We start from the raw sequence: 22,090 nt of genomic DNA, 5'->3' as shown, positions 1-22,090 counted from the left end.
CTAAAAGTGTTGACGAGATTGAGTATCGTTACAAGTTTGACACAAGATAATTATCTGGAATCATTAACTTCCATCATGTATGTCACATGAAACGTAGGATCACTAAACCTCTCTTGAGCAAGGAAGGTGGCCCGCAAACAATAAAAAGTGGAGGCCATCAGTAACCTAATTAACCGGAATCATGTAGAAGCCATAAATATGTGACATGATTACATCCAGACTCTCAGTATAGCAATAATGTTCAACAACAAAATGAAATAAATCTCTTTCTTTTTTTCGAAATAAGAACAAAATATCTTATTAGAACATCTTTTGCACTAGTTTTCATCTAGCTAGATAAACTGTCTCCATTTTTTTTTAGTTCCCACCATATCTTCATATTTCTTTATTCTTTTTATGTATGGTGTCGACCAGTTAACCGAGAAATCGTTCTTTTTTTTTTGTTTTTGCCAATAAGAAAATCTTGGAAGTGAGGGCAACGAAGAACCGAAAAATAAATTGAGAATCTTTTAATTAAGGTTTTTAATTTTATTTTTGAAAAATGGAAATTGGTAATGTGCATTTACTAATTGGAGATTTTCTAATAGATTTTCGGTCAATGTTTGGACAAAGCATTTCCAGGAATTATGGAAACCGAATCTGGAATATATTGCATATCTTGAGAATATTTTCGGTTTTGGAAATTCCTTGGTGTTGAAACTTCCTTGGTCTATAAATATCAAAGTTTTCATTTCTAGCAAACTAATCCTCAGAGCCAACAAAACTACCTAGTTGTGTTGTTACTGGTGGAGCCGCCTATTCGGAGAGGAAAGTAACCTAATTAGGCGAAATCTCTTACGGTCGCTCGGTTTGAAGGCTTCTTTGGGATTGATAAGCTCTATTAGTATCGTTGGTGGGAAACTAGATAATTGCGGTTTATTATTAGTTTTTGATTGATTTGATTGACTGACAGTTGTTGAACTTTGATTGCACCTAGTTTGTTTATGCTTGAGAATTTTCTCTTCTGATATAATATTCACTCAAACTAGATCGAAGTTTCGACGGGGATCTTTAGACTGTTTGTAGTTCTAAAGACGTGTTGTGATAATCCATTGTTAGCAGACTCCGTTCTGTGCGTGATTGATCACAAGAGATTCAAGTTGATTGTGTGCAGGTGCTAATTGAAGATCTAAGAAGATTTGAAGACAAAGAAGACTTTGAAGATTTCTGATTTTGGTTCATAATCTTTGGTGTGCACAATACTTGTTTCGGTAAAAGAGGATCCAACTATAATTTGTTTATCCTTGTGGTAGATTAGATTGATTAGTTGTGTAGATCAGCATCAATACAATTCTTTGTGATTAAAAGTATTGATTGAAAAATCTTAACAATTACTTTGGTAGTTGATAATAAGATAGATCTAAGAACCTGAAAAAGAAGTTTATTCAGATAAACAAAAGAGCCTTTTGTCGATCTCACATTACTTGGTGGAAAAGAGTTGATTCCAAACAGATTTGTTGTTCCTTTACTGTTTGGAATACGAACCAAAGGAATTGTTCCAAGTACGTGACTTATTACAGGTCGGAGGCGTGGGAATACAGACGGAACTAGGTGAACTATAGGTTTAGTTGCTTGGTCTCAACTATATGAAGTTGGTTTGATTTTTTATAGCGGCTTAATCCTGAGAGTATTCAATTCTGGACAAGGTCCCGGGATTTTTCTGCATTTGCGGTTTCCTCGTCAACAAAATCTTGCTGTGTCATTTAATTTTATTTTCCGCAATTATAATTGTTTTTATTATAATTTAAAGTAAATTACACAAACGTTAATTCCTATTTACTTGATAAATAATCCTATTGTGTTTGGTTAAGTCTGAACCTTTTATCAAGTAAACATACTTCATTGTTGCATTGTCTCGATCTTGTATCCATAGTCAGTCGCACAAGTTATCTTGTTGTCGTATTTGTCTCGATCTCGTATCCATAGACGATCTCACGAAGTGTGAACCGATTTTTTGTATTGTCTCGACTCAGTCCATAGACAATCACTTTCGGAGAAAGGACTTATAAGTGGAAAAGTTTTAGTTTGAGGTATATTTGGGTACCCTCGTCTTTTGAATTGGTATCAGAGCAGGAAAACACGAAAAGATCTAACAATCTGTGTTTGGTGTGATCCAACCTATAAGAATGAACTCGAGTTCTCATGAATCGACTTCAATTAACGTACCGCCAAGATTTGACGGAACAAACTATCTATGGAGGAAATCTGCTATGAGATCTTTTCTTCAATCACGAGACTTTAATACATGGCTATTAGTCGTCGATGGTTATATTCTTCCAAAGATAGAAAATTCGGAAACTGAGTTAAAACGCTTATTAGATTTTTCAAACTAATAAATGGCTCTTGCAAAGCAGAATTCGGATGGTTTGAATGTTATTATTCATATTGTAAGTCGTGATTAACAACATCATGTATCAACATGTTAAACTTCGAAAGAAGTTTGGTATAATCTTCAGATCGTATTTGAAGGAAACACATCAGAGAAAGAAGCTAGACTTCAAACTCTTATGTCCGACTGGGAAAATCTTCGAACAACGATACTTTTGAAGAGTTTGATATTAAACTCTTTGAGATAATCAATGTTTCTTTCTCTCTTGGAAAGACTATTTCTGAAAAGGATATAATATGCAAAATTCTCAGATTGTTGATATCTAAATACGATTCTAAAAAGCATGCAATCATAGAAGCTAATGATCTTTCTTCTCTATCTAGAAGTTTCCTGGTTGGAAAACTGAAGATATTTGATCAGGAGAATCTTTCTAAACAAAGAGACAATCTGGCCTACAAAGCCATAAAAGGGTTCCAACTCAATATTCGGAAAACTCTAAAGATCAGGAAGATCGAACTGCTGAAGATGAAGCTGAACTAAATCATCATTTGTCTCTTATTACTCAATGATTCAAGAAATTTTGAGACATCGAAAAAGAGAATCACTTGTGTCAAAAGGAAAAAATATTCCTTCACAAAAACGTGAGACACCTGGGATGATGATGATATTATTCCTCAATGCTACAAGTGCAGAGGGTTTGGTCATATTTCTCCAGATTGTCCAACTAAGGATACACAGTGGAAAAGAAATGCTTACACTGCAACACTTGATTATTGTCCCAATGAGAATGATCAAGTTGATGTGATAGATCATGTTGCAACCATTGCAGAAGTCTATGAATCTGAAAGTCTTCCAAGTCTAGATGCTCAAGTCTTCAAAGAAATATTTCCATGTAAAGATAAAAGAACTCACCTTCTTGAATCTGACATCATTAAAATAAAATCATCGCTTGATCAACTCAAACAGAGTTTTCTGAATGATAAAGAAAAATTTAACAAGCGACTGAAGAAAATCAAGGTTACTCAATGCTCCGAAAAGGTACAAGTATCTAAACTCATTCTCGACATTAAATGTTGTCAAGATGAGATAAGGAAGTTAAATGCAGAAAATCAGAAACTGAGAGATAGACTCAATTACTTTGAAAAGTCATCACCTGGTATGAATGTATCACGTAAAAAGGAGGTAAGGCTAAATAAATTTGTGGAATCTAGATCCAGAAAACGTAATACTTCTGGTGTTTGCTTCTTGTGCAAACAAAGAGGGCATTATCAAAGGCAATGCCCTGATACTAAACAGACGGAGAGACTGTATAAAACCGGAAAATCAAGATCTAAGTATAGATCAAAGATCTCTTCTAAAAAGGAGAATAAGTTCTTCGAACATCAAGATCTTACATCAAGATTAAAGGCTGAACCTAAAAATGTAAGAATGTTGAAATCTTCAAAGAAAGAAAATTCAACAACCAAAAAGGTGGCAACCTAACTGGTTATCATGGATTCGTACTTGTTACCCTAAAAAGTATACAGTAAGGATATATATGTAAATATCTGGATAAAAAATTTTCTAAAAATTGATTTTTCGGTTAAGAATTTAATTGAAATAATATTCTCAAAGATTTTGAGAAAAAGTTCTAGAACTTATAAGAGGGAAGATCTGTTACTTCGTTTCCATAAAGATTTGACAGAATGTCTACCTCTAGCTGCAACTCTCGGAAAACCAAAAAAGTCTGGACTATATTGTTTCCTAATAAGAAACATCGTCTCGAGTCTTCTGATGGTGATTCTGATTCTTCTCCAGAACTTCAGCAAGATGTTCCTAATGAAGAGATCTCTTCTCTCAATGATAATCTTCTCAAGAATCTTTCTCTGAAATTAGATCTAATCTTATGTGAAGTAAGGAACATGGAAAGGGATTTGTGAAAGGAAGTTAAGGAAGTCAATAACAATGTTGTTAGTCTTGAATCAAGACTAGTAATCATAGAAGATGATTGGAATCCGGTAAAATCTTCTGATCCGTCTTCAACATTGAAGGAAACTCTAAAAGGTTAAAATTGGAGTTTCAAAAATGAGAAAATAGACTTCAATTTTTGATTTCTTTTAGTGATTGTATTAGGTCTATTATGAATAAAATTATTTGATTTATAATTTTTCTTGTGACAGTTTTTGATTTACATAGCATGTGCTTGAATGCTTTATGTTATTGCTATGTATGCTTATGGGATGTTTGATTTCGGTTTTCGAACCTTGATATTCGATCTCATAATGTTGTAAACCCTTATGGTTTGGGTGACTTTTTGGTTTAGCAGGATTAAGTTCTATCCCAGGTTGGTAAGCTTTATCAAATGATCATGAGGGGTTATGATAGAAACAATGTGTGAAAAAGTCACAATATGTTGAATTGTTTGGTTTAGCATAAAAGCATATGTGTTTCAGGGTTTTCAACTTTTGCTTGCAATAGTTAAAAATCGGTTTTCAACCTTTCTCTGGTAAAGGTTGGTTGTTTTTATTCTTTTGTTTTGCATGAGGATGACAAAATAATGATATTTCGATATTAATTCTCCCTGGAAGAAGATGCAAACACGTTGGAGAAGAGTATGCAAAATTTGAGGTAAAAATCTTGTTAGTTAATTGTTTTCCTGTTTAAGAAAAGCCTAATTTTATTTCATATATTTATTGATTTTTCTTAACAAAATTTCGGTACAATTGATGTTTTATTCCATTATTTGTGTATGGATGTGTGTGTGATTCAATTGGTTCCGGTTAAGAAAAACTATTGGTATCTTGCTTTATTTTCTATACTTGGAATATCTTTTCTATTTTTAGAAAAATACTTTCGAATCTTGGAAAGTCCATGAGAAAAGTTGGGAAAATATTCTCAGAACTCCCAGGTTCGGAAAAACTCTATGATGTTTCCGAAAGTTTATATTTTCACAAATAAAAACACCATGATTAGGTATTTCAATCTTGGTAACCAAGGTTGGGTTATTATATAAACCATCTATAGGACCGATCCCTTTTCTGTCCACGGTAAAAGATGGGTGAAAATACTATTGACATTGAATCTCAACTTCGGAAACTTGAGACCTTTCCAGTTGAGTTCAAATGCTACTTCTCAAACGAACATAAAAAGAATCATATTTCTTTTGAGCTTATGCTTATGTTAATGGGAGATTTTGAAGTCGCTCGTGATCTTTTGGAAACTGCAGTGGTGAATGAAAAACTGCTTGAGTAAAACCTGTTGAAATCGATTGTGGAATTGAATAAACAAAGACCCAATCATCTGAAAGAGAAAAGAAGACTCAAGAATCAAAATACTGATAAATCATCGGTAAATAATGGAAGCACCACTAGAGATTAAGTTATTTGATGTAATACTTAATCAAGGAAAATAGACATCAATTTTTAATTTCTTTCAATGATTGTATTAAGTCTCTTATGAATAAAATTATTTGATTTATAATTTTTCTTGTGATGGTTTTTGATTTACATAGTGTGTGCTTGAATGCTTTATTATTTCTATGGATGTTTATGGGATGTTTGATTTCGGTTTTATTACCTTGATATTCGATCTCATAATATTGTGAACCCTTATGGTTTGGGTGATTTTTTTATTTAGCAGGATTAAGTTCTATCCCATGTTGGTAGGATTTACCAAAGGATCATGAGGGGTTCTGGTAGAAACAATATGCGAAAAAGTCACAATATGTTGAATCGGTTTTGGTTTAGCATAAATGCATATGTGTTTCGACGGTTTTCAACTTTTGCTTGCAATTGTTAAAACCGGTTTTCAATCTTTCTATGGTAGAGGTTGGTTGTTGTTATTCTTTTGTTTTGCATAAGGATGACAACATAATGATATTTCGATATCAATTCTCCCTGGAAGAAGATGCAAACATTTTGGATAAGTGGATGCGAAATTTGAGGTAACAATGTTGTTAGTTAATTGATTTCCGGTTTAAGAAAAGCCTGATTTTATTTCATATATTTTTCTTTTGCTTAACAAAATTTCGGTACAATTGATGTTTTATTCCATTATGTGTGTATGGATGTGTATGTGATTCAATTGGTTCCGGTTAAGAAAAACTATTGTTATCTTGCTTTATTGTGTGGTATCAATTGTTTAGGCTTATAAAATTTCGGTGCAATTGCGGTGTTTTAATGCTTATGTTGATTCAATTGCTTCCGGTTGAGGTGAATAATTTTGTAAGTTGATTTATTTGGTTTGTATGAATTATTTATGGCTTAATGAAAGAAAAGGTTTACGGGATGAATTGTTTAGTCCAATTCGATTCTGGATAAGAGAAGCTAAGTTTATCTTAGTTAAACTTATCAAAGTGGAATTTTTGGTTATTCAAGTCTAATCGAATGCCTTAACAATAAATGCTAGTTAACTTACCTAGTACTTGTCTTGTTTAAAACTTAAAGGTCTAAGTTATATGGATAATTAGAACCTGATGAGAGAAATAGAGTTATCTTTATTTTGGTCTTATCGAATGAAGCGATTGTATTTGTACAATCGGTTTAGCAAAGGGACTAAGTTGCTTAGTTGATTTTTGGTTTGCTAAACTAAATTGGGAAAATTGCTTCGGGCAATTTTTTCCTTGATAACATATCAAAACAAATTACTTTGTAGTTTCAGTAATGATATTGGTTATCAAAAATGGTGTGTGGAACCCTCGTGCTTAACTCTACAGGTTTGCAAGTCTATTTTGAGATTTGTAAGATTTTTTTCGTGTTGTCCTTTATTTTTTTCGTTTCTTTGTCATTTTGTGACAAAAAAGGGGAGAAATATATGGAGTAAAGAAGTGATACTGGTATTGATTTTATATTAATTGGTACCACTAAGGAAAAGAACATTTGTGCTTAAACATTTATCTAATGAAAGAGTGAAATCATAGACTAAGGGGGAGTAGCATATCATATTAATTGGTATAAAAAAGTCGTGCAGATTGATGAAATCTACCTATCTCGATTTTAGGGGGAGTATTAGATTTGTTATCATAATGTCAACAACGAAATTTAAGGATTGAATGAATGCAGGTTATTGTGTTGTTGAATTCGGGAATCAAGCGTATGTGTAATCAATTCTTGTAATTTGTTTATCCATATGATTGTAAGAGTTTTGTCACTAAAATTGACAAAGGGGGAGATTGTTAGAGCATAGCTCGGTTGAACCCACCAAGCGTTGGTATGTCAAGTTTGATTGTCATATTTTAGTGAATCAAAACTCATTTAAGAGTCGCTTGATTATGTACTAGAGTCAACTTCGTATAGGTTAGCTTGAAAGTATTAGGATATGAGACATTACAAGTATTGAGAAGACTTGAAGAAGTGAAGAAGTAAGAAGCTACAACGACAACATCATCCTTCCACTTGAGGTTAGTGATATTTGACTTGAACTGTTTCATTCCCTAACGTATCTTTCAAGTCGTGCATATTGAAAACGAAACTGTGAAGCAAGAACACTCTAGATAGACATAGTATTAAGGAATACAATACGAGGTTTATTGCTTAACCATTAAACTTTGTAGATAAGACATCGACATAATCGTTTAAATGCTATTGTGATTATGTATGGGTATAAGGTGAGGATTTCATCCTAGGAAACAATGTTTTTACATGTGTTTTAAGGAAGTAAGTTCATAAACTTGTTTATGAATCGAAAAGGAAATTTCCAGGCGTTATTGGGATTGTTATTCATTGCATATCTTGTAAACATCCAATATGTGTGATTTAGTATAACCGCTCATGACTTGTTTGTGTTCTTGGTAAAACTATTCACAAAGGCCTGGCCTATTTATTGGTATGACTTTTATTAGTGAAACCGATCTTAAGTAATCACCTGAGATGGTATGATCGAGTTTGTGATTTGTGGTTGTCCGAATCTGGGTAAAGGGGAACCGATCCTAGTAAGAGGTGCAACACATCACAAGGGGAATCGATCCTTGTATGAGGTGCAACAAAGTTTATAGCAGAATGGGGAACCGATCCTATGGACATGTGCAACACGTTTTTAGACAAAGGGGAACCGATCCTATGGACATGTGCAACACATATAAGCTAGATACCATATATATGTGGGGAACCGATCCTAGTACCTAGTCAACCGAAATTTGGAAAGCGAGTGTGACTATGCACAGTACTCACATGGAGGTAGAACCGAAACTTGTTTTGGTAGAACCGTTAAACCCATGATTTGTGATTGAGTGTTGTTGATCAATCACATAGTTCTTGAAAGTCGGATGAGCCAATTATAAACTTGTTTGGAAGTGTGGCAAATCGGTTTCAAGGTTGTAAGTATGAAAGAGGACTTACAAAGTAAGGATGTCGACATACTTTGAACACGTACAGTAATGTTTATCTTTTATTGTTCAAAGTTATTCCTTAACAGCTACAGGAAGAAAATCCCAGGATCGAAATATAAATAAGTTAAGAATCTTTTAATTAAGGTTGTTAATTTTATTTTAGGAAAATGAGAATTAGTAATGTGCATTTACTAGTTGAGATTTTCCAAAGAGATTTTCGGTCATTATTTTGGACAGAGCATTTCCAGGAATTATGGAAACCGAATTTGGAATATATTGAATATCTTTGAGAATATTTTCGGTTTTGGAAATTCCTTGGTGTCCAAACTTCCTTGTCTATAAATACTTGAAGTTTGCATTTCTAGCAAACTAATCCTTCGTGACAGCAAACTTCCTCGGTTGTGTTGTAACTGGTGTAGCCGCCTATTCGGAGAGGAGAGTAACCTAATTAGACGAAATCTCTTATGACCGCTCAGTTTAAAGTCTTTTTTGGGATTTAGAAGCTCTACGAGTACCGTTGGTGGGAAACTAGATAATTGCGGTTTATCTTGTGTTTTCGATTGATTTGATTGACTAACGGTGGTTGAACTTTCATTGCACCTAGTTTGTTTATTCTTGAGAATCTTCTCTTCTGATATAAGATTCACTCAAACTAGATCGAAGTTTCGACAGGGATCTTTAGACTATTGTTAGTGCTAAAGACGATCTTGTGATAATCTATTGTTAACAGACTCTATTCTGTGTGTGATTGATCACAAGAGATTCAAGTTGTTGTGTGCAGGTGTTTATTGAAGATCTAAAAAGATTTGAAGACAAAGAAGATATTGAAGATTTCTGATTTGGGGTTCATAATCTTTGGTGTGCACAATACTTGTTTCGGTATAAGAGGATCCAACTATAATCGATTTATCCTTGTGGTAGATTGGATTGATTAATTGTGTAGATCGGCATCAATACAATTCTTTGTGATTAAAAGTATTGATTGCAAAATCTTAACAATTACCTTTGGTGATTGAAAATAAGATAGATCTAAGAACCTGACGAATGAGTTTATGTTAAGATAAACATAAGAGCCTTTGTCCGACTCACATCAATTGGTTGAATAGAGTTGATACCAAACAGATTTGTTGTTTATTTACTGTTTGGAATACGAACTAAAGGAATTGTTCCAAGTACGTGACTTATTCATAAGTTGGAGGCGTGGGAATACAGACGGAACTAGGTCAACTATAGGTTTAGTTGCTTGATCTCAACTATACGAAGTTGGTTTAATTTTGTGTAGCGGCTTAATCCTGAGAGTATCCAATTCTTGACAAGGTCCCGGGGTTTTTCTGCATTTTCGGTTTCCTCGTTAACAAAATCTTGATGTGTCATTTAATTTATATTTCCGCATTATAATTGTTTTATTATAATTAAAGTAAATTACACGAACGTTAATTTTTATTTACTTGATAAGCAATCCTATTGTGTTTGGTTAAGTCCGAACCTTTTTATCAAGTAAACATACTTCGTTGTTGTATTGTCTCGATCTCGTATCCTAGACGATCACACGAAGTGTGAACCGATTAGTTGCATTATCTCGACTCAGTCTATGACAATCACTTTCGGAGAAAGAACTTATAGGTAGGAAAAGTTTTATCTTGAGGTATATTTCGGTACCTTTGCCTTTTCAATAAGCAAGCTTACGGAGCCGCACAGTATTTACACAAAGATGTGGATCAGGGAAAGACCAATACTGCGGAATAAACAAAGATTCATTCTATTCTTTATCACCATTTGCACAATGACATATAATAGACTTAATCTTTGTAAACAAAAGCTCATCCTATCTTCCATAAATATTTGCATAATGACATAATAGGCTTATCTTTTGTTTGTCAAAAGTTCATTCAATCTTTTATCAATACTTGCATATCGACATATGAAGGACTTAACTTTTGACCACGTATGGGACAATCATAGTTCACGGGCGCAAACACACATATCCCAAAACAAGTTGCAATATATAAAACCATAGGGATTAATACTGCAAAAACAATCTTTGCCCTTAGAAGGTAGAATCAATCTTTTTCGCACGGATTTAGACCAATAATAGCTACCAAAGGCGTATAAAAATATTTTCAAAGAAGAACATACAAAGTCATTAAAGACCATGCATCATAGTTCACATAAGATGATTGTGATCATTCAAGAATCCCATAGCAATGCGTACTACTGCCTATTATTGAACTTCCTTCTTTGTGATTCACCAACAACATTCTTGTAAAAGCTACAAATGATCTTAGACGAGTATTACTCCAAGAATCCAAGTGCCCAAGTCCAAGAAAAGTGGAAAACAAGTGCGATGAAATGGAGAAAGACACTCAAAAACAAGAGACGGGATAAAGACCAATATGAACTCATCCAAATTCAATAATTCTCATCTCCAATTTGAAGAGAATTCAAATAGGAAGAGAATGAAAAAATAATGAGGTAATTCCGAGTTCGGACGAAGAAATTACGGCCAAAACAAGTTTACCGAATATCGACGTCTACAGGCAAGTATGCATACGGGTTTGCAAACGAATTTTCATGACCTGTAGCAGTATGCAAACGGGTATGCGTACTAAAATACCTGGATTTTGATTTTAAATGATGGTACGCATACCTGGTAGGTGTACCATGAAATCCAAACATCGCGAACTACTATTTTCAAACCTAAACATTTAAGAACCTTAAACACAGATCAAGTTAGGTAGAAATGAATGATAAGTAGGGGTGTCAACGGATAAATATCCGCCGGATATTAGACAATCCGATAAGGTTAAGGTTAAGAATTATCGGATATCCTATATCCGTTAACATCCGGCGGATATCAAAATACAAACCGATATCGTTAACATTAATCTATCGGATAACGGATATTTATCCGTTAAAATCCGATAACGCCTGTCACAGAAGCAAATGCAGAAATGCTGAAAATTTAGGTTGTTCTTCAAGTTTTTTGACAGTCTTTTTTGTTCAAATACAAACCACACAAACACCTCAGTCACATTAGACATGAAAAAACAAACAACAACAGAGTCTGCAACTACAAACAAAAAACTACACTCAAACAGGCTAGATCTTCTTTGCTGGTTTCATTTTGCATCAACTTCAGTCGACGACTTCCATATCTGCATTCACAAAGAATATTGTTACAGTTCTAATCATCTAATATGGGAGCTCATCTAATATTAATATTGTTACAGTTCTAATATGGAAAAGAATTAAGTAAAGGAAAAGAAACGAAGATTTACCTGCATCAAAGAAGTCTGGCAGCCAATCACTTAAGCATAGCAATGCTTGGACTAAATCTGGACTTAGTGAAGTTCTATGAGTTGTTAGGACCCTCCACCATCGCTGAACATGGACTCTGACGCCACACTAGTCACTGGCACAGCCAATACATCTCTTGCTATCTTTGCCAGAGTTGGATACTTACAACCATTCATCTTCCACCAAACCAATATATCAAAGTTCATTTCATCTTGAGTTGTTAGAGTTGGAAGAATTGGTTCTGCTAAGTATGTCTCTAACTCAGATTTCTGAACATCATCTTCATCATTTTCCAACACAAAACTAGCATAATCTTCTTGTTCTGGTTGTTCGGTATTTGGTTGACTTCCTGAAGTTCCAACTCTGTTGGATGCTTTATGACTTTCAGACATTCTGAGAACAACAACATGAATAAAGTATTAGTAAAACACACTTGCTGAATAAATCATCATATCATTCTCATATGTCAAAATACAAAGAAATCATAAATCTAATCAGTTAAGTAGTAAAGCAAGTCATGTACAGTGACAAACCTTGAATGTACAGCAGCAGTAGCAGCAACAACCAACTTAAAGAATGAGTGAACTCCTAGTAGACCTGAAATTTGCAGCTGAAACTCAAAACCTAATCACAAAAGCAAAAAAAAGAATGAATTTAGTATTGAAGAAACCAATATTTATTCCACATTTTAAAGCCCCCTTCTAATCAATCAATCAAGTCACCAAATCAAAAAACCTCAAGAACAGTGGAATCAACTATTTGAGAAATGAAAGATAAAGAAACCTTCATTTCTAATTGCTAGTCATGTTCTGATGTAGTGATGTTCCTTCACAAATCACCATAGAAAAAGAACATCCCATTTAGAAAGTATAATCTTCATCTTTTCATGAACAGTTTGTCTTAAAGAATTTCTAAGAGAAACCACACTGAACTTAGAAGATCAAACACACAGCCAACATCACAGATGAGAAGATTCTTTGGTGAGAGAAGCGGTAACAGAAATCATCAATAATTCATTTTCTTAACAACAACAAGAAACCAACTGCAACCCCATGACCCCTTTTCTCATATAAACCAGATTTAGTGAATTCAGAAACCAATTTCCTATACAAACTTGATAATTTTTTAGTAACCCTAATTTTATCTGGAAAAAATTGATTTTCAGAATCTCAAAAATTAAAAACATAGAAACATTCATGACTTCCTTAGGGCTTAGGGTTTCGATTAGATTAGAAGAACATCAAAATTAAACATCAAAATATGCAGTCGATTTGGGAGAAAAATGAAACCTAACTTTGAACATCAAAATTAAACATCGACTTACTTCTGTGAGAGTCTCTGATGATGACTGATCATCACACTTCTTCTCTGATGAGAGTCACTTCCTTCTCAACTTCTCGAATCACACTTCTTCTCTGATGATGGTGAAAAACGCTCCTCCTCTACTAGAGTCTAGAATCGAATAGAGAAGTCGAAGATGGATTAGATTAATTAGGTTATCCCTGTCGGCAACATATATCTAGGGGTAGGAAATTACAAGTACACCCCTAGACTATCGGATATCGGATATTAACCTAACGGAAAGGCCTATTCCAATATCGTTATCGTTAAGAGAAAATATCCGATAAAATATCCGATTCCGATATCCGATATCCGATATGTCGGATAAAATCCTATAGGATGTCGGATTTCGGAAATGGATATCGGATATCGGTTATCCGTTGCCAGCCCTAATGATAAGCAAGGTACACGGATCATTCTAAGCAAATAAAAACACAAATATTTCTCAAGTCTATAGACATACCTTTTTATAAGAATCCAATCGAATTCTACAGTCTTACCGAAAATAATATGTGCGCCCCAATTCTCGTGCTTCCCTCATTGTATACATAGCAGGGCATTCCTTGGTGAGGATGCACTTTCAAGACACTCAAGTTGTGTTGAGGTGAACAATATCTTGCTCACCACAAGTGACTTTTGGATTATCATGAAAGAGATCACTTTTAGAACCTTGCACATCCAAATCCATCTTTCCAAAGAACTCTTTAAGTTCCAACATCATGGACTCTGCCTTCTCCATTGTCATGGAATTTTCTGGGAGATCATTCCTTTTCACACTCAAGGCATCATTGACTTTCTTTGGAACCCATTTCTGAGTGTGTTTAGGAACAACCTGACACTTCTTCCCATTACTCTCTTATGGAATTCTCGGAAGAGAATTGGATTGACTATTCTTTTGCAAGTTGGTCTTTCTCCAATTGGGAGCATCGGATCTTGTATTCGTCTTTACAAAGTTATCCTTTTGATAACCATTACGATTGTGAAAAGAATTCGTATGACGTTTATTGACAAATCTAGGTTTATCACAGCACTGATTCCTTTGCCTAAAGGTTGGACAGTTACAACCTGTAACGTTAAGGGGATTAGTCTTAACATATGATCTTGGTTTCACAACTTATTGTGATGCCCAAACAAGAACATCATGAAGTTTCTCATTCCTTATATGGAAACGACATCTCTTTTCCAGGTGACCTTTATTTCCGCAATAGTGGCAAACATAAGGAATGTTCTTACCTTGATCTGTGTGTGCTGACTTTGGAGGTTGATATACATTGCTCTTTCGAACCTTAACTTCCAGTGAAGGTATTTCACTTTTTCCATCAGTGGAAACCTTTTGTTGAGAAGAATCACTAGCCTTGACAAATTTTACCTCTTTTATAATACTTGGAGCATTTATTCCCTTTTAGATCAATCCTTGTGTATTATGATGATTTTTACTTGCTCCTAGCATTGTGGTTAATTTGCTTGAACTAGTATTGAACTTTTTCAAGTCATCTTCCAACATCTTGATTTTATCAAGAGCAGCAGTTAAATCATCCTCAAGACGTTTTTCTCGAGCGAGATAAGCGCTTTCTCTGTCATCAAAACTTGTTTGCTGGGAGTTAATCCTTGCTTCAGATTCTGCAAGTTTCTCTTCCAACAAAAAAATACTTTTGATAAAGATTATCATATTCAAATGACTTTATACGTAGGTTTTCCTCAGAATCTGATTCGTTAGAACGATTTGAAACATAAACACCTGCGTAACATCTTCTCAATTTCTTGTTTTCTCGACAGAGAGGAGTCAAAAGAGGTGTGACATGAGAAGTTGTCATCTTCTTCTTTTCCAATGAACTCAAAACCTTAACATACGCTGAGACTTCCTCATCGACATCTCTATCAATATCTGAATCACCTTCATCAGAAAGTTCATCCAACTGTTCTTCTAGGCGCATTTCTCAGACTTCAACATGTTCTACATTAAGAGAATGTTTAGATATGACCTAGATGTGATAGTTCTCTCAGGTGAATCCAAGCTTTGAATATCATATGGTGATTTATAAACTGGTACGTTATTAGAGATAGACTCGTCCATAAAAATCAGATTGCTTCAAACACAGACTTATGAGGTCTTAGTGTGTTTGCCTGCTCTGATACCAATTGAAAAAGCGGGGGTCTAACAACCACACCCAATATTTTGCTTAGCAATCTGTATGAACTAACTCCAGTATACTTTTAAGAGAATCAAATAGACAATCAGACTCAATCTTAATAAAAAGTATATCAAGGAGTTATATCTCAATTTCTCGATTCAATATTTACTCAAGCAAATAGAAATCTGCGAGTCTAATTGAACACAAGAGAAATTAACTTGAACGGTACCAAAGACCAATGTTCAAGTATCAATCAATTTCAATCAACAACTAAAAGTTGGATTTACCAATTGATCGATTCAACGCACAACCTGTGATATTTCAATTATATAACAAAATACAATGCGGAAAAGAAATAACACATACACCAGAAGTTTTGTTAACGAGGAAACCGCAAATACAGAAAAACCCCGGGACCTAGTCGAGATTGAACACACACTGTATTAAGCCTCTACAAACACTAGTGATAATAATTTTTGAATGATGTTGTGGTAATGAGGTTCAAACTCTCGGAATTGTGAAGATTAAATTTAAAGATTTAATAAAATCATATACAAAAATATTAACAAAGTGGGCGAGAGGTATGAGAAAACAACCAAGACACTGATTCCACTATTACACATGAATTAATGATGGTAAATAATCCAAAACTTTAATTATCTTTTAAGTCCTTTATATCTTAACTCACTAATAATCAAGCAAATTCTCAAACATCAATTGTATCCCTTAAGCATAGATTATCTAAACAAAGCATAACCTGTCTAATTGAATCACAACAGATTAGGAAAATTACGCAAACAATTTAAAACTCTGCAAAAGCAGTGATTGAGTGAATTATAATTAAATATTAGAGAAAATAAAATAGTTACCAATTATTCATGCGTAAATAGCTTCCTCATTGCCTTGGTTGTGGAAGAATTAGCCGCTCATCATGTTGGAAACACGCTCAAAAATCATTATTATTGCTCAAAGGGTGTTTACAAATGATGAAAAGGGAGAAATAATTCAAAACCTGGTTTGTAACAATTATATTTGTTACAAACCAGAGAACTACGACCCTCGGCAAATAAGACTGTCCTGCGACAGTAACAAATAAGACTGTCACTGTAACAAATAAGACTGTCGGGCGACAGTCGCTGAATCTGTAGCAAAATAAGACTGCTCTGTGTGGGTCTTATGTTCTTCGTGTCCTTGGTGCAGCAGCAACAACATCAGAAACCGAGTTTGGGAAAACTCGAATTTCTTCTTCTCTGGCTCTCCTAAGCCCCCAGACTCTCGACACCCCCTCTAGGACTCCCAGGGAATCTATTTAAAGAAAAAACACGCGTTGAATCTCCTCCATTAATCCCAAATAATCTTCTTTTACTCGGGATATTTTTTTTTTAATCAATGATTTTGATTTTTACGCATCTGCAGCTGGATTAAATTCCTTATAAATCTTCTTCACGTTCCAAAGTGTTGATTAAGGCTTCCAAACACGTGCAGTACACGTTTAGATTCACCACTACTCGTGTAAGCTCATGTTTTTCCTCCAAATCCCTGTTTGGATTAAACCAATTTATCCAGACAAATTTGATCGAAACAAACACCCATACTAGCTTTGTTAGGACATATCACAACTACCCATTAAGTTTCAGCCCTTTAGTCTACCTAGAACTCCTTCAAGAATCGATCGAAAGTTACACAGTTGAGAATAAAATTTTCCCGCCAAAACGAATTTTTGAAATGTTGAAGATGGTGTCCCCCTAACCAAACTGGGAGTGCGAATAGCAGGTGCCCAACTGAGGTGCCCCTTATCTAAATTGAGGGTGCCTTTAGTACTTTTCTTCGGGAGTCCAAATAGCACTTTTTGAGCAACTTTTTACACACAAGTGTATTTCTCCAAAAACACCTACAAACACACAAAGCATCAAAATTAGTACAAAAATCGAGCACTAACAATAGAGACATTGAGTACAATTTAGACACAAAAATGTGTCTATCATAGCCTACTACAAACTAACTTCAGTCTGGACTATAGTTGAACCCCAATCAATCTCACACTGATCCAAGGTACAGTTGCTCTCCTTACGTCTCTGATCCCAGCAGGATACTACACACTTGATTCCCTTAGCTGATCTCACCCACAACTAAGAGTTGCTTCGACCCAAAGTCGAAGACTTTAATAAACAAATCTGTATCACACAGAAAAGTCTACAGGAATAGATAAATCTGTCTCCCACAAAAATATCTACAAGTTTTGTTCCGTCTTTTGATAAATCAAGGTGAACATGAACCGATTGATATGTCGGACTTATATTCCCAAAGAACAACCTAGAAATATCAATCACCTCACAATAATCCTAATCGACTAGCGAAACAAGATATTGTGGAATCACAAACGATGAGACGAAGAGTTTGTGACTACTTTTCTATCTTGCCTATCGGAGAAAATTAATCTCAAGCCAATCCTTACGATTGTACTCAAATACGAAAGAAACAGCAAGACCAGATAACGCAACTACAGAGAAAATAGTTGGGCCTGGCTTCACAATCCCAATGAAGTCTTTAAGTCGTTAAACTACAGGGTCTCGATAGAAACCTAAGGTTAAAGGAGAATCGACTCTACCTTACAACTAGTATCACACAAGAGGTGTGGGGATTAGGTTTCCAGTTGTTAGAGTTCTCCTTTATATAGTCTTCAAATCAGGGTTTGCAATCTAAGTTACCTTGGTAACAAAGCATTCAATATTCACCGTTATATGAAAACCTGATTAGATTCAAGCTAATATCTTTCAACCGTTAGATAGAACTTAGCTTGTTATACACACATGAAATGTAACTTCATTTAGGTTTGAGTAACCGTACCTAAACGTGTACAAGTCGTTGGTTCAACGGTAGTTAACCATAGGTTAGCCATATGAGCACTTTCATATCAACCTTATTCTTCTTTACCACAACTAGTTCAAATGACTCAAATGAACTAGTTAGAGAGTTGTTCAATTGATTAGATCTCATAGAAGTATACAAGACACAATCGAAAAAAAAACAGTTTTGATTCACTCGAATCGATTCATGAACATTATAGCCACGGTTTGCAATGATTGCATTCATTAAAATATAAATGTCTTAGTTCACGAATTAAACTGTTTTTAGAAAATAACCTACTTAAGTACGCATACTGGTACGCGGACTTAAGTATTCGGATTAAGTTTGTTTTTAGTTCACAAACTCCAGCAGAAATTCACGGGATGTGAACTTTTGGCAGTACACATACTAGTATGTGGACTTTAGTTCCGGTTATTCTGAGCAGCAAAGTACGCATACTTTGGTTCAAGGATATTGGACTTACACACATATGGGTTGTCTCACAATGTTTATATCCAACCAAGGTTATGTATTCTAAACTCTCATTTCAATTATTGAAACATTCTTAGAGGACGTTATATGGTTGTGTTGTTCACAAACTATTTTTCGTCAAAGCGATTTTCAAGTAATTGAAACTAATATGACTTTCGTCACTAGTAAAGATGAACTTGGACAAAGCGAAAGCTTACCAACACATATTTCGAGAAATAGATAAGCGAGATAAACTCAGCTTGAAATAGTATACGTGTATAATCGTAGTATATATAGCAATACGACTTTTATCTCAAGATAGGAGATAAAGTAGACTTTTGAGTGATAGATAAGTTCAAGTCTCCACATACCTTTTTGTCGATGAAGTTCCACCAGTTCCTTGAGTAGTTCTTCGTCTTTGCATGATGAACACCGTGGAGTCTAGAGCTCAACTACACTTTTTATCCTAGTCCAAGACTTAGCTATTACTAGACTAGAAATCAAGACTTATAGTTTTGGCAACTAAACTTGACAAACAAGCTTGAGATAACAACGCTTGCGAGTTCGACCGAGCAGTGCTCTATCACTTGTAAAAATGTAGCTCACTACTTGATTTCCTGGAAAAAAGATAACTCTCAAACCTGTTTTTGGTCTAGAGCTCCAATTTGGCTCTTGCCAATTGTTGAGGCAGACCTCTAGCCTTTCATTTTGGCCGTTGATAATAAAAATAAAAACTAAAAAATAATAATTTTTTCCGGTCCCGACTTGGGCAAAGGGAATAAATGAATAACCTCGCTAAATGCATTAATGAATAAAATTTCGAGTTCTTAAAGGCCTTATGAAAACATAAATGAAGAATTAATAAATTCCTTACAAAAAAGATACATATTAGACCAAAAGTATTTCATCCATTAAACAATAGTTATATAATTATAAATTGATTGTTTTTTCTTCATACCTAAGACAAAATGCATCACTTCATTTTTTTTTTTTTTTTTGTAATGATGCACAACTTCTAGAATATTTGCTACGTGTTGTGAAAAATAAATTTTTATGGCGATTATTGCTTGAAAAGCCTCTTTTGATATGAAACTGTTATTGCATGGTTCATGATCATTCTCATCATTTATTATGAACTCAATAATTTCTTCACAAGTAAGTGAGTCCAGAACTGCATCATTCTCGTTAGGAACGATAGTTCAAAAGATGTCCGACGTCTATCACAATTCTATAGTGTAAATTAATTTTTACGAATGAATACTTTCTAAATAAATAAATATAAATTTTATCGATAAATAAATAACCTCGCCAAAGGAATATTTCTTTTTGGTCTCATGTATATTCATTTATCGAGGTTGGACTTGGAGTAAGGATTATTCTCACAAGGAGCTCTGTAATTGTTGTCAACTTCTTATATAACCAAAAGGAGTATCGTAAATTTGAAACTAAACCATTAATGCAGGTGAACAAGTTGTAGCACGCGCTAGATTATTTGGAAGTTAAGGAACCGAGTATCATAATTAGTTCAACAAGAGTCCATTTTGATGGGAAACTTCCCAAAGATCCAGATATGTGGGTCACTAGAATGTAGCCAATTTCCATAGTTTAGGGCTTAAAATAATCATTTTTTTTATTTTAGGAAAGTCTTTATTTTGTTAATATCGTGGATAACCGTTTGGGCATAAATTTTATTTCAATAGTGCTTTTATTATGTTAGGTTAACTCGAATTTGCCAAAAATAACAAATTAGGATTTGAGTCGGTTTTGGGTTGTTTTCATCATTTCTTGTTGTACAAGTTAGTGTTTTCTCCGAGTTTTTTTAATAGTGAAAAAGCGGGGGTATAACAACCACATCCAATAATTCGTTCGACAATCTTTATGGACTAAACTCCAATTTAATTCTGAGAGCACCAACTTAAAAGTGAGACTCAATCAAGAATAATACCAAAGAGTTTTTATCTCTTTCTCAATACAATCAACAATCAAACATATGGAAATCTGCGAGCCTGTTTGATATGAGAAATAACTTGGACGGTATCAATGACCAATGCCCAAGTGTCAATCAAGTTCTGTCCAACAAACAAGGTAGGATTTATCAAATGATTGAACTACGCACAAACTGAGATATTTCAATTATATAAAAATATAATGCGGAAAAGAAATAACACAGGCGCCAGAAATTTTGTTAACGAGGAAACCGCAAATGCAGAAAAACCCAGGGACCTAGTCCGGCTTTGAACACCACACTGTATTAAGCCGCTACAAACACTAGCCTACTACAAGTTAACTTCGGACTAGAATGTAATTGATCCCTAACCAAGTTTCACACCGATTAAGGTACAATCGCGTTCCTTACGCCTCTAGAACCACGCCGGATTCTGTGCACTTGATTCCCTTATCTGATCTCACCCACGACTAAGAGTTGCTATGACCCAAAATCGAAGACTTATAAACAATTCTGTCTCCCATAGATGTGTCTATTCTTTATTCGGTTTTTGTTCCATCTTTTGATACAAAGATCAAGGTGAACAAGAACCAACTAATAATCCAGTCTTATAGTCATCTCACAATAACCCAACTGATTAACAGGAAAAGTTATTGCGGAATCACAAGAGTCTGAGACGAAGAACTGTTTGTTACGATTAAGACCTTAGAATTAAACTCTTCACAAGACACTAGTTCTTTGGATCACGTAGAACTAAAGAAAAGATAAAATAAGATGTACTAAACGAAACAAGAAAGACACAAGATTTAACGTCGTTCGACAATGTACGTACGTCCACAAACGGCTACGATCAACTCTTATTATTATAACAAATTATAGAGAATTAAACCCCAAGCTATGACCAGCAGAATATTGTTCACAAACCCCAAACAATTCTCTATGAACAAAACGTTTTAAACCCTAAAATTCTCTAGTTATGAGAAGTCTTCTCTAAATTGTGTTGTGTGTATTTTCCTAAGACTTGTACGCATATTTATATAAAATTTATCATTCTCAGTAGTAGGTTAGTAATATTTTGTTGTTTAAACCATGAATTTCTAACCGCAAAGTGACTCAAAAAAGAAAAATGAAATTCGCTCCACCATTTTATAATAGCATATAGTGTTTTTCCAGTCGTAAAAAATGCACTACAATTAGGAAATGATAAACCCCGGATGAATACCTTGAAAATGAAAAAGTACGGGGGAGGAAGCACACATGCCCTTTGTTGAATCCGAAAGTTCAATTAATTTGGTGAAATAATTTATGATAAGGGGTTATGAAATTAGCACGGGTATGTACTCTAGGTTTTATGAAATTACTACTTCATGGTCCTATTTTCTTAT

Source organism: Papaver somniferum, unplaced genomic scaffold (assembly GCF_003573695.1).
Source record: "Papaver somniferum cultivar HN1 unplaced genomic scaffold, ASM357369v1 unplaced-scaffold_132, whole genome shotgun sequence".
Classification (NCBI taxonomy): Eukaryota; Viridiplantae; Streptophyta; class Magnoliopsida; order Ranunculales; family Papaveraceae; genus Papaver; species Papaver somniferum.
The sequence above is the reverse complement of the archived record's forward strand: the minus strand, read 5'-3'. Positions refer to the sequence as shown.